At 50.3% G+C, this 13,119-nt stretch overlaps 1 protein-coding gene and 1 long non-coding RNA gene across 2 annotated transcripts in view; both read left to right on the forward strand.

Annotated features, from left to right (window-relative positions):
• The window catches only part of KIF26B (kinesin family member 26B), a 286,996-nt gene that overhangs the window by 29,489 nt on the left and 244,388 nt on the right, over nt 1–13,119 (forward strand). The gene's annotated exons all lie outside the window — the stretch shown is intronic.
• Nucleotides 11,120–13,119, forward strand: part of LOC123653008 — a 10,273-nt gene continuing 8,273 nt past the window's right edge. The window contains exon 1 of the long non-coding RNA XR_006742635.1: nt 11,120–11,134. This is a non-coding gene — a long non-coding RNA (uncharacterized LOC123653008). The remainder of the gene's footprint in view (nt 11,135–13,119) is intronic.

Consider the following 13,119-nt stretch of genomic DNA (forward strand, 5'->3'; position numbering starts at 1 on the left):
TGTCACAGAGAGAAGCAGAGAGCGAGCGTGAGCTCCTGGCAGGGACACGCAGAGAGACCGACCCCCCTCTCTCCTACCCCCACCCCCTCCCCACCCCCACCCCCACCCGAGCCCGCCCCGCAGAGTCCCGGAAGAACAAAAGGCAATTCAAGTCGCAGGCTATTTCTCCTGCCGCCACGGCACCAAACTATTAAAAATAAAACTGTCCCTCAAGGCAAAACATTTCATTTATTTTCCTTTGAATGAGTAACTTGTTTATGAAGATGAACTAAGTGGCTAAATCTAGATTGCACGCAGGCGGGAAGATGTGATTGATTGCGGCCGTTCGGAAATCGTGCTTTCTGTTCTCGGGAATCTGCGCTGGGCTGTGGATGAAGCACTGGGTGGGGTGCTGGGCTGGGCAGGCTGGTCGCTGGGGACCAGGCCAGGGAGTTGAGGGGTTCAGCTGGGTGTAGTGATCTCCAGGGGGGACTCCATCCCGCCTCAACCGGAGGGAGAGTTTTCACTTAACTGATGAACATGGGGTGTTTCCCCTCGCCGGGTGCCCATCGGAGACCGCGTCCCCCAGTACCCACCGCGGTTCCGAGAGCGCTGGGGTTCGTGTGTCCTCACCCCGCCCAGTCTGGCCCCTGGGAGGGACGTTTGTCCCAGCAGGGAGGTCCCATGGTGCCCACCCACCTGGGACGGGGGCATGATGTCTGATCCCCTGATGGAGGCCCTGCTTGCTGTGAGCGGATGGAACTAGGCCGGAGACAGAGATGGTTAAACAACAATAACCTGCAGCCAGTGAGCAGTGAAGCAGGGAGCCTGGTGTGGAGGAGAGATGGTTTTCGTTCTGACATTTTCTCTTTAAACGTGTGGACGAGTGACTCTGACCCTCTTTCTGTAGCTGCAGTCATTGTAAAATTGCAACCCACATTACTTCTGATAGGTCATCTCGGGACACCTCTGGGCCCCCAGGAATCCCGAGTGTTTGCCTGGTCATGATTATTATTATTATTATTTTTTGAATTTAATAAATCTTTATTGTTCAAATTATTGCAATTACTCCTCTTTTTCCCCCACAGCTCACCTCTACCCGGTTCCCATCCCACTCTCTGCCCTTACCTCCTCATCCATAGTGTACAATTTTTGTCCAGTCTCTTACCGCACCCTCCCATTTCCCTTTCCCCCTGAGAGTTGTCAGTCCACTCTCTTTCTATGCCCCTGATTCTATTATATTCACCAGTTTATTCTGTTCATCAGATTTTTAATTCACTCGATTTTGAGATTCAATTGTTGATAGATATGTATTTGTTGTTCATAATTTTTATCTTTACCTTTTTCTTCTTCTTTCTCTTCTTAAAGAATATCTTTCAGCATTTCAAATATACTGGTTTGGCGGTGATGAACTCCTTTAGCTTTTTCTTATCTGTGAAGCTTTTTTTTTATATGACCTTCAATTCTGAACGATAGCTTTGCTGGGTAGAGTAATCTTGGTTGTAGGTTCTTGCTGTTCATCACTCTGAATATTTCTTGCCACTCCCATCTGGCCTGCATAGTTTCTGTTGAGAAATCAGCTGACAATTGTATGGGTGTTCCTTTGTAGATAATTAACTGTTTTTCTCTTGCTGCTTTTAATATTCTCTCTTTATCATCTGCTCTTGGCATTTTAATTATGATGTGTTTTGATGTGGTTCTGTGCGTTTCCTGGACTTGTAAGTGTATTTCTTTTACCAGGTGGGGGAAGTTTTCTGTCATTATTTCTTCCAATAGGTTTTCAGTTTCTTGCTCTCTCTCTTCTTCTGGTAAACCCATTATTCTGATGTTGGTACACTTGAAGTTGTCCCAGAGGCTTCTTATACTATCTTCAACTTTTTGGATTCTTTTTTCTTTTTTCTTTTCTGGTTGAGTGTTTTTTGCTTTTTTGTATTTTAAATCTTTGACTTGATTCTTGCGTTCCTCTAGTCTGCTGTTGGGTCTCTGTATAATATTTTTTATTTCAGTCAGTGTATGCTTAATTTCTAGTTGGTCCTTTTTCATATCCTCGAAGGTCTTATTAAATTTATTGGCCTTTTCTAGGAAATTCTTGAAAAACCTTATAACCGTGGTTTTGAACTCTATCTCCAGTCATTTATTTTCCTCCAGTTCTTTAATTTGTGACCTGTTTCTTTGTCTCCAAATTTTGACTGCTTCCCTGTGTTGATAGAGTGGCCTTCTTTGCTAGGTTTCCTATATGGCCTAGTGGCTTGGCCTCCCCAGTAACCTGAGGTGGACATTCTTGGTGCACCCTTTGTGGTCTATGTGCACAGTCTTATTGTAGTTAAGTCTTGATTGTTCTTGGTATCACTGGGAAGAATTGACCTCCAGGCCAGTTGGTTGTGAGGATCAGCCAACTGGGAGAACTTCTGTGCTGGAGACAGCTTTGTGAGACAAGACTTTCAAAATTGAAAAAGCCTCTGTGCTCAGTTTGGATGGGGTGGAGTCTCAGGGCCGAGCAGATAGTCTTGGCTTCCTGTTAGCCCTGCTTTATGAGGTTCCTGAGTCTCAGTGTTCCTCAGTGTCCCTCAGTAATCGCTGATAGCACCTCTAAGAGTAAACCGTCCTCGAGTTTTGCCCGCTGCCGGACAGTCTAGTTTCTCCCCCAATGAATCTGGATTCCCAGATTTTCGCCTGGAACTGGAGTTCAGCACAGTGGGGAATTTTTGTTTTCCACCCGCTAGAGAAAGCCAGCGGGTCACTCAGCAGTCAGTCTCTCTTCGAGCACTCACGCATGCACCTCTAGACCTCTGCCTTTCTCGGCTCCCCTGAATTTCTGCCTGACAGTCCAGATTCTCCCTGTATAAACCTGGGTTCCCAGGGTCTCGCCCGGAACTGGGGTTCAGTGCAGTCGGAATTGAGGTTCAGCACAGTTGGGAGCTTTTGTCTCCTTCCCGCTAGAGAAAGCCAGCCAGGCACTCAGCTGCCTGTGCACACCTCTCCGTACCTCAGCCTTTTGCAGCTCCTCTGCTTCTCCGTGTGCTTTCCTCTTTCCTTCTAGTTGTAGAATTTCCACTCAGCCAGCCTTCCTGTGGTTCTGGACGTTGTTCATTTTGTCTTTCAGTTGTAGTTTTGATATTGTTTTGCGAGGCAGCAGTTTAGATGTTTAGCCATGCTGCCATCTTGGTTTCTCTCCGGGAGTTTCTTTTTTGAATTATTTCATTATTAAAATTTGACTGGAGCTCAAGAGGCTGTGTGGGCCATGCTGGGGGTTGGGGGTGGGGGCAGCTTCAAGGTGGACAGTGTCACTGCGTGTCTCCCACATGCACTGCAGCTCGGAATTTTAAGAAACCAACAGGCAATGCGTCTGCCACGGGGGTGGTTCCTATTTCTGGACCCGTGAGTGAACACCCAGGAGGATCCCTTGTAAGGGAGTTGGGGGAAGAATGATGTGCTCAAGGTTTTTGGCTCTCCAAGGCTTCAGTTCCCGCATTTCCACAAGCTCCTCTGGTCTCCTGGAGCCTTTCCCATCCCGCTGCCTTCCTGACTTCGCCATCGCAGTGTGCACCAAGCACATCAAACTCAGAGGCCAACACGGGTCAAATAAATTAGGCCTGGGGCCCGCGGGCCACGAGTTTGACATGCTTGCTTTGCAAGATGTTTCCAAGACTACGTGTGCCACTGGAGGGGACACTACCCTGCCCTATTTCCCTTCAGTCCGAAGGCCGATGCTCTATCTACTGAGCCAAACCGGTTAGGGCTGCCCAGGACTGTTTGAGAACAGCTTTCCACATTGGAAGGACCATCTATTTGGCCAAAGACCGGACTTAGGCTATTCCTGAACATGGGGACAGTACTTAACATTCACTCATTTTTAACGATTAGCAAATAAATACCCTTGCTTCTCCATGCACCACCGTTCAAACACTAAACAGTAATGAGCTTGAAATGGCTGTGTGCCCATCACAGCAGGGGGTCCAGGTTTCCATGTAACACTTGGTGGTTTTTAGGGTGAGGCCCTCTCAAAAAACAAACAAACCTCTCTTTAAGCTGATTATCCCTCACAGTGGTTCAGAATGAACTTGATTTGTGAATTTGCTTATTTTCTTTTTGTTTTGTTTTGTTTTGTTCATCCTCACCCGAGTATATTTTTCTACTGATATTTAGAGAAAGAGTGGAAGAGAGGGGGAGAGACAGAGGGAGAAACATCGATGTGAGAGAGAGACATCGATTAGTTGCCTCCTGCACGTGCCCAGACTAGGCCCAGGGATTGAGCTTGCAACCATGGCACCTGCCCTTGACTGGAATCAAACCCGAGACCCTTTAGCACGCAAGCCAATGCTCTGTGTATTTGCTTACCGTATTTTCCGGCGTATAAGATGACTTTTGAAACGAAAAAAAGCCTGCTCAGATTGGCCAGAGTCAGAGAGGCGGTCTATTAAAAGAAGAACTGGTGTTGCCTCGGAAGTGGGGGCTAGTCCTATACAGCAAATATAGGCCTAAACCTACGTTTTAACTGTAAAAATTAGGGGGTCGTCTTGTACGCCAGAAAATACGGTATTTTTTCTGCTTGAGATATTTTTCACTATTTCTGACATATCTTGTCCCCTGGGAATAAAGACAAATTGATATGTCAATGGAATCAAGTGTAGATTGATCTGTATCCCAGGACGTGGGTAAATTTAATACGTTCCGTCCTCTCGCCCTTGCAGAAGGCTTTGTGGGAATTGTGTAACTCTGGGGAACTCCTGTGGGTGGCTGGGAGGGAGGCGTTTGCAGTCAGGACAGAGGACATGGTCTGGTTGAGGTGGGAGGCGGCGGCAGAGGTGCCTCTGTAACGTGGATGGAGCCACATGCGTGCTCATGGTGACACGGGACTCTTGTCTGAAGACAAGGACATATCAGCCCCCTGCTCTGTGGACAGAGGTTACTACAGTTCAGCGTAGACACGGGGTCACAGAGCCAACCCGGGAGGGTCACTGTGTCAGAGTCTGTGTAGGGAAGGTCAGAACAACCCTAACGTTAGGTCTGAAGGAGCCTTAACTGGTGCCTATAAATTACTAGGCGCCTGTTGCAGGAATATTCCTGCAAGACTTCCGGTGGCCTTCCCTCCCGCAACCCTCACCTCTTCCACCCCCCCACCTCTCCCACTGGGGCAGGGCGGGTTGGACGGGCGGGGCTTGTATGCCCCACTGCTGCCACCATCTCTACTGCTAAGGGCCTCGCCCCGCCCACCCGACCCACAGCACCCACTGTCACCACCTCCGCGGCTACTCACACTGCCACTGCACACTTCGTCCCCCCCCCCCCCCACACACACTCTTCATACATGCACTGCCAGTGCTTTCCCTCCAGCAGCTGCAGCCGCCTTGCTCTCCGCTTCCCCTCCCTCTTCCTTCTATGCTGTCTTCAGTCTTCACTCCTCCCTCCCTCTGCATACACAAATTAGCAACCATCTTTGTTGGGTTAATTTGCATACTCGCTCTGATTGGTTGGTGGGCATGGCTTGTGTAGCAGAGTGATGGTTAATTTGCATATTATCTAGTATTAGGTTGGGTGCACTGAGAAGCCGGAGAAATCCTGCCTTCCTACCTGATGGAAGGTCACTGTTGAACGCTACCCTCCAAATGTCTGTCCGTTTTCAAAACTGAAATTTTTCAAATATTTAAATCCATGAGAAATAATGGGTGTGGTCCTCATAGCCTTCATATACTTATCATGATACCGTATGTGCTTCGATACACGTATTAAAAAAATTATTTCTATTGATTTCAGAGAGGAAGGGAGAGGGAGTGAGTGATAGAAACATCAGTGATGAGAGAGAATCATTGCACGACCCACACTGGACACGTGCCCTGACCGGGAATTGAATCATGACCTTCTGGTTCATAGGCTGACACTCAGCCACCGACCACGCTGGCCTGGCTGTACACACTTTTTAATGTAATAGAACTCGGTCGAAGGTCACTCCCTTTGCCCATCTTCCCTCACCCATCCTCCCCTAGAGATCATGGCAACTGTGCATCCACAGACACCTACAGAGCACTGTCAGGAGGAGCATTGAAAAGCACCTGGTAGCCCTCACTGGTCTGGCTTAGTGGATAGAGTGTCGGCCTGCGGACTGAAGGGTCCCAGGTTCGAATCCGGTCAAGGGCATGTGGTTGAGGGCACATCCCCAGTAGGAGGTGTGCAGGAGGCAGCTGGTCGATGTTTCTTTCTCATCGATGTTTCTGACTCTCTAGTGAAGACAAAAGGCGGTTTCCCACATTAAAGTAGGATGTTTTTGTCCCAGTTTGCTAATACTTAAACATTTTTATGAATGGGAATTGAATTTTACGAAGTGATTTAAAAACACCTATTGAGATGATTATAAATCTTGTTCTTAATATAGTAATGGGGGAGCTACATGGAGATATTTCTCATAATACTTGAATCAAGGATGCTTTGGTGGTTGTTATTAATATTAAATGCACTGAAGTTTTATTTAGGAGTTTCTCATCTGTGCTTGTGAGTGAATGTAGTTTGTTCTTGGACTATGCTCATCTGGTTTGGTTTTCAGAGTCATTTTGTCAAATGACTTGGGATGTTTTCTCTTTTTCTATTCTCGGGAAGAGTTTTCATATGACTGGATTGATACAGTTGGGCAGAGTTTACCTGTAAAACTATTTTGACACGGGGATTATTGTTTTGTCAATTTTTAGCCACTAATTGAATTTTAAAAAAACGATTAAGAGATAGTTCAGTTTTCCTATTTCTCTTTTTCTTCTTTATCTTTATTGGTGGCACTGTTATAGATGTCCCTACACCCTACCTCCTCCACCATCTCCCCCTCCTTCCCCTCCCACCTGACCATCATACACAGATTAAAACAAATCCCGATCACACTCTCCATATAATGTAAGTCCTGCTTTCCTCCTTTCACAGTAGAGGCATTTCCCAGATCTTTAACTATTCACGGAAAGGATGGCTTTTAAAGCGTTTACTTTAACAATGGTTTTATCTGCTTTTAGATGTTCACAGGTTACACGTGTAGCACACACAAGGTGGAAACACCAGCCGTGCTGGGCACGGAGTGGGCACACCGTCATGCCTGCTGGACACGGCGCCCAGAACTAGCCAGGCCTTGTAACTTTCCAGAGCGAAGTGTCCCAGTCTCCTCACACTTCCAGGACGAGGGCAGAGCCATTAGCTCCCTGAGAATCAGCCGAGGGGAGGGGGAACTTTCCTTTTCTGCGAAAGGAAACATAACATTCTTTCGGGTGATGACTCATCGTTGAAACGCATCCTGTCTAAATGGATGAGCTCAGCCCGGCCCATGTGGCTCAGCGCTTGAGCGCCGACCTGTGAACCAGGAGGTCAGGGTTCGATTCCCGGTCAGGGCACATTCCTGGGCTGGGTGGGCTTTATCCCCAGTGGCGGGGGGAGGGAGGCATGCAGGAGACAGCGATCCATGAGTCTCCCTCATCACGGATGTTTCTCTCTCTCCTCTCTCTCTCTCTCTCTCTCTCTCTCTCTCTCGCTCTTCCTCTCTGAAATCAATACAAATATATTAAAAAAAATAAATAAATGGATGAGCTCAGATTTCTAGGTCTGAGCAATTTCTGTGGAAACATACTTGTAGGCATTTCTGAAAGTGCATGTAAAGGTGGCAGGTTCTTAGTGCTGAGGGAGGAGGAACCTGGGAGGAAATATTTTTTCCCTTTTGCCGACCGCAGTTCACCGCATAGGATATGCTTTTTCTTGTGTAGGTGGCGGCAGGAACCGCACCAGGTGTCTGACCGGTGGGGTCAGATGGGAGGACCTGGGTTCTGGCCAGGAGAGAATGCAAAGTAAAGACCCAAACTGTAAAGAACATCTACCAGGTGTACCGGTTAATAAAGAGGATTTTGTAATTAAAAACACACACACCGTAATTTCAAGAGAAACATCAAAAGTGCTTTATTCAAAGTAATGTCCATTGCTAGCTACACATTTTCCCATCTTTCAGGGAATTTGTGGATACCGTCAGGATAGAACTTTTCTTGTTTTGAGGCACACCAGTCAGAGACCAAATTTTCCACTTCTTCATACGTTCTGAAGGGCTGCTCAGAAAGTGTGCGTGCCTTAGATCGGAACAAGGGGTCATCTGAAGGAGCAAGGGTGGAGAATACGGCGCGTGGGCTAATACTTCCAGGCAAGATCTTTTCACGTGTCTTTAACTGGTTTTGAAGTGTGTGATGGTGCGTCATCATGAAGCAAAATTACTTTGTCTTCTGGCCTATTTCTGGTCATTTTACGATCAAAGTGTGGTTCAAATTGACCTAGATTTTCTTTGTATTTTACATCGAAACCATCTCTTTTAAAGTGTTTAAACCAGCGTTCCTAAGTATCTTGAGAGGGAGCATGTTCATCATACGCTTCCCGAAGTATATGATAACTTTCAGCAGCACTTTTCTTCAAAACAAAGTAAGGAATTAAAACTTCTCACAAATACTCTTTTTTTTGGCACTAAATTTGACATTTTTTAAGCAAAAAAATATCTATGATGTTAACACCTTCAGAAAATTTGACCTATGAAGTTTTGAAGCTTTTTGCAATACAACAAAATAGCATACATATCAAATCACATATATATCAGTAACTCCGTCTGTTGAAAAAAATCCGAATTATTGACCGGTACACCTAGTCCTTTATGATAATATGCAAATTAACTCTCGCTCCGTCACAAGATGGCTGCACCCACAGCAGAGGCGGGGTTCTTGTCACAAGCCATAATGAAGGATCAGCAGGGACTGAGGCTGTGTGGCACCAGCTGGGGTGGGGGACCTGAGGCTGTGCCCCACACCTGATGCCAGGCCAGGGGACCTAAAGTTGTGCCCCCTGCCTGGGAGGGCTTGACGGGGGTGGGGCCAGCTGGGTCTGAGTCTTGTGCAATTTTGAGGCGTGTGTGGATGGGTGGGGACTTGACTCTGGATCCAGTGGCACCCCCCAGCCTCTGAGAGGAGGAAGATTTTCATATACATTTTGCTAATTTTCTTTCATCTCCGACACTTCTATTATAGAGGAAGGGCACACAGCAATATTAAAATACTTCCTTTAATGAACCCCCTTTTAACGTGCACGGATTTCATGCACCTACCTATCTATCTACCTATCTTCCTCCTCCCTCTCCTCCTCCCTCTCTTCCCCCTCTTCCCCTTCCCCTCCCCTCCTCTCCTCCTCTTTCTCCTCTTTACACATCGTCCCTCGTAGCATAAAAATAAAAGCATGATATGCTAATTAGACCGGACGGCCGAACAGCGGGACGACCATTCGGATGGCCTTCCGGATGAAGCCAGGGCTGCGAGGGTCGAGCCCCTTGCATGGATTTTGTGTGCCGGGGCCTCGAGCGTATTCAGAACATCACAGAGGGAGCAGGGAGTGATTTGCAGAAGAAACAGGCTTAGGAAACATGTTGTAGAGGCAAAGGAAGGGCCTTGGAGCTTAGATGTGAGGAAAGTCAAGGTGACCTGCCTGGGGGGAGGGACGAGGAGAGGGAAAGCAGGTGTGGCCCCCTGAGGGAGAGGGTGCTGGTCCCCCTCCTGGGGCATCAGGGTGGAGATTTCAGGGGAGCCCCCAGGGGGAGGGTCTCGGTAGACTGTGTGTCACCTTCCCAAGGGTGTCCCCTGAGGGTCTCCACAGGCCTGGCTCCCAGGACCCTGGGTGTGGCTGTGAATTTCCACCCCCTGTTTGCCCGGTCACGTCCTCCTCATTCCCGTCACCCACGGGCGTCCCCCGATAGCCACCCTGAGAGGGAAGACGGAGCCCCATCCTCTGGGAGCCTGGCTTCCATCCCACCGAGGGGCAGGACCCACAATGAGAATAAGCAACACGCCAAAACCAGTTTGGCTCAGTGGATAGAGCGTCAGCTTGCGGACTGAAAGGTCCCAGGTTCGATTCCACTCAAGGGCATGTACCTTGGTTGCGGCCACATCCCCAGTAGGGGGCGTGCAAGAAGCAGCGGATCCATATTCCTAGCTCTCTATCCCTCTCTCTTCCTCTCTGTAGAATTCAATAAAATATATTAAATAAATAAATAAACAACACCCTGGGTCGCCTGGGCCGAGTGAACCTTGAACTTCAGGGCCCCGGTGCAGGGAAGAGGCGTCTCGGGGTCCCCCAGGGACTGAGCGGGGCCCCTCCTGCTGGGCCCCACGCGGTGTTGGTCTTGGAGCGGGATCAAGGCTCCTGCCTCCCTCGCTGCAGACCTGAGCAGGGGAGCAGACTGACATGAGAGTTTGTCTCGCTGTGACGAGCGTCTGGCCCCGCGCCAGACTACACCTGCTCCGGTGGAGGGAGCGATGGTGTCTCATCCAGAGCGTCTCCCTCCGGCGTCTGACCCGGGGCCGTGTGACAGACAGCGCGCTGCGGGGTGCCAAGGATAACAACGGCGGAGCCTAGCGGGCGTCGGGCGTCGGGGGGCAGCAGGTGGGAGAGCCGGGTGTGGGGAGACCCGCGGGGAGGCAGGCCAGGAGGGCTGCTGACTCACAGGCTCTGGGAGTGACTCCGCTGCCTTTGTTGCCGCTTCCCCCCGGGGGCGCCCGTGTGGGCGTTGGCTCCTGGATGGGCCCCGGGCAGAGAAGGCCAGGGCCCTGGAACCACAGGTGCCCCTTGTTCTGCGCCTCCCTGAGTGTCAGTCCTGTTACAGCCACAGTCACCCACGGTGCTACTCCTGTGCCACCCAGCGGGTGGGGCGTGGTCCGGGGTAGACTCAGTGATAGGTCAGGAGATAATGGGCCTTAAGAAGCCACTCTGCTTATTACTAAAAGCAGGGCCCTTGACCCGGCTGGTGTGGCTCAGGGGTTGAGCCATCGACCTATGAACCAGGAGGTCAACGTTCAATTCCTAGTCAAGGGCACAGGCCCGGGTTGCGGGCTCGATCCCCAGTAGGGGGTGTGCAGGGGGCAGCCGATCAGTGATTCTCATCATTGATGTTTCTCTCTCTCCCTCCCTCTCTCTTTCTCTCTGAAATCAGCGAAAAAATATTTTTAAAAAGCACTTCCTCCACTCACCCAAGTACGTGTCCATCATTTTACTTTTTATCCAGTCGCAGGGGTTTCCCACCGCCTGGCTTTATCCCACCTCCTTAATGTAGCACCAATGAATTTCATGTAACCTGCCTATGTCCCTCCTTTGATTGCAGTGTATAAATAGAAATGTAACATGCTGTTCTCCAGAGCATTATCTCAATTCATTGAGGTTCTGCTTCCCAGCATATGTCGACAGTTTGGCTCAAATAAACTCACTAAAATTCTTAACAGAAAATAATAAAATAAAAAAACAGACAGAAGCCCTGACTGGTTTGGTTCAATGGATAGAGCGTCAGCCTGCGGACTGAGAGGTCTCAGGTTCGATTCTGGTCAAGGGCATGTACCTTGATTGCAGGCACATCCCCAGTAGGGGTGTGCAAGAGACAGCTGATCGATGTTTCTCTCTCATCGACGTTTCTAGCACTCTATCCCTCTCCCTTTCTCTCTGTAAAAAATCAATTATATATATAATCAATTATATATATATAATAAAGTATTATATATATAATTATAATATAATCAATTATATTTATATATACATAAAATAAAGTATTACAAATAGTAGTACATATGTCTCCCTTTTCCCCCATTGACCCCCCACCCTGTCTCCCCCACCCCTTGGCAAATGCCCTCCCCCCTCTAGTGTCTATCCCACTGGCTATGCTTATATGCATGCAAGTAGTTTGCTTGATTTCTTACCCCCCTATCCTCGGCACCCCCCTTCCCCCCCAGCGCGCCTTCCCGCTGAGGTTTGACAGTCTGTTCGGTGCTCTGTCTGTGTCTGGCGTCTCTCGATGGTTTTTTACGTGTAAGAATCGGCAGTGTGGCAGCCGCCCGTCATCTCGGACTCAACATTCGAACCACCGTTCCTCGTAGCAGCTGGGGTGTCCTCCTGGGGCCCCCGGGGAGTGCGGTCCGTGTTTTGCAAATGCCCCGTCTGAACTGGGGCGGGACATGGTCCCCGTGGGCACCGCATCTCCGCCCACAGGCAGATGGGTCACGAGCTGGTGTTTGTCTCCGGGGAGCCGTGCTCCCCTCCTGGGTGATAGACATCCACAGCCCAGTGCTCAGAAACCAAGCCCGCGGAGGGCCCCGGAGCCGGCCGCCCACAGAGCCGTGGCGCTGCCGTGTGCACCGTGTGTCTTCGCGGGGAGGCTGGTGGCTTCCTGCGGGCGCCGAGGAGACGCGGGAGGCACAGGGCGGCTCTTTACACATCTGCCCGCGCTCCGCCTGGTAATCTCCTCTCCAGGCACCTCCCTCGTGGGGTGTGTGTGTGTGTGTGTGTGTGTGTGTGTGTGTGTGTGTGAGACTTCCTGGCGGGAGCTCCCGGGAGGCTCCCTCCGGAAGGAAGCGCAGTTTTCAGGCGGACGGGAGCCAGATGCTCCTGCGTGCACATGTGCACACCCACGGGGCGGCATGCGAGCCCCCTCCCAGGCACTTGTGTGGATGGACGGTAAAGCAGCCATGCCGGGCGGGAAAGAAGTGCTGTGAGCGTTCTCCCTCCTCCTCCTCCTCCTCCTCCTCCTCCTTCTCCTCCTCCTCCTCCTCCTCCTCCTTCTCCTCCTCCTCCTCCTCCTCCTCCTCCTCCTCCCTCTCTTCCCCTCTTCCCCTTCCCCTCCCTTCCCTCTCCTCCTTCCCTCTCCCTTCTTCCCCTCCTTTTCTTCTCCTCTCCTCCTCTTCCCCTCCTCCTCCCCTCCTCCTCCTCCTCCTCTTCTCCCTCTTCCTCCTCCTCCTCCCCTCCCCCTCGTCCTCCCCCTCTTCTTCCTCCTCCTTCTGCTTCTCCTCTTCCTCCTCCTTCTCCTCCTCCTCCTCCTCCTCCTCCTCCCTCTCTTCCCCCTCTTCCCCTTCCCCTCCCCTCCCCCTCCTTTCCTCTCCCTCCTTCCCCTCCTTCCCTTCTCCTCCCTCCCTCCTCCCCTCCTCCTCCTCTTCCCCCTCTTCCTCCTCCTCCTCCTCCCTCCTCCTCCTTCTCCTGCTCCCCTTCCCACCCTTCTTCCCTCCTCCTCCCCCTCCTCCTCCCCTTTTCCTCTTCCCCCTCTCCTCTTCTCCATCCCCCCTCCTCCTTCCCCTTCTCTTCCTCATCCCTCCTGCTCCTCCTCTTCCTCCTCCTCCTCCT

This window comes from Pipistrellus kuhlii, unplaced genomic scaffold (assembly GCF_014108245.1).
Source record: "Pipistrellus kuhlii isolate mPipKuh1 unplaced genomic scaffold, mPipKuh1.p scaffold_m20_p_25, whole genome shotgun sequence".
Classification (NCBI taxonomy): Eukaryota; Metazoa; Chordata; class Mammalia; order Chiroptera; family Vespertilionidae; genus Pipistrellus; species Pipistrellus kuhlii.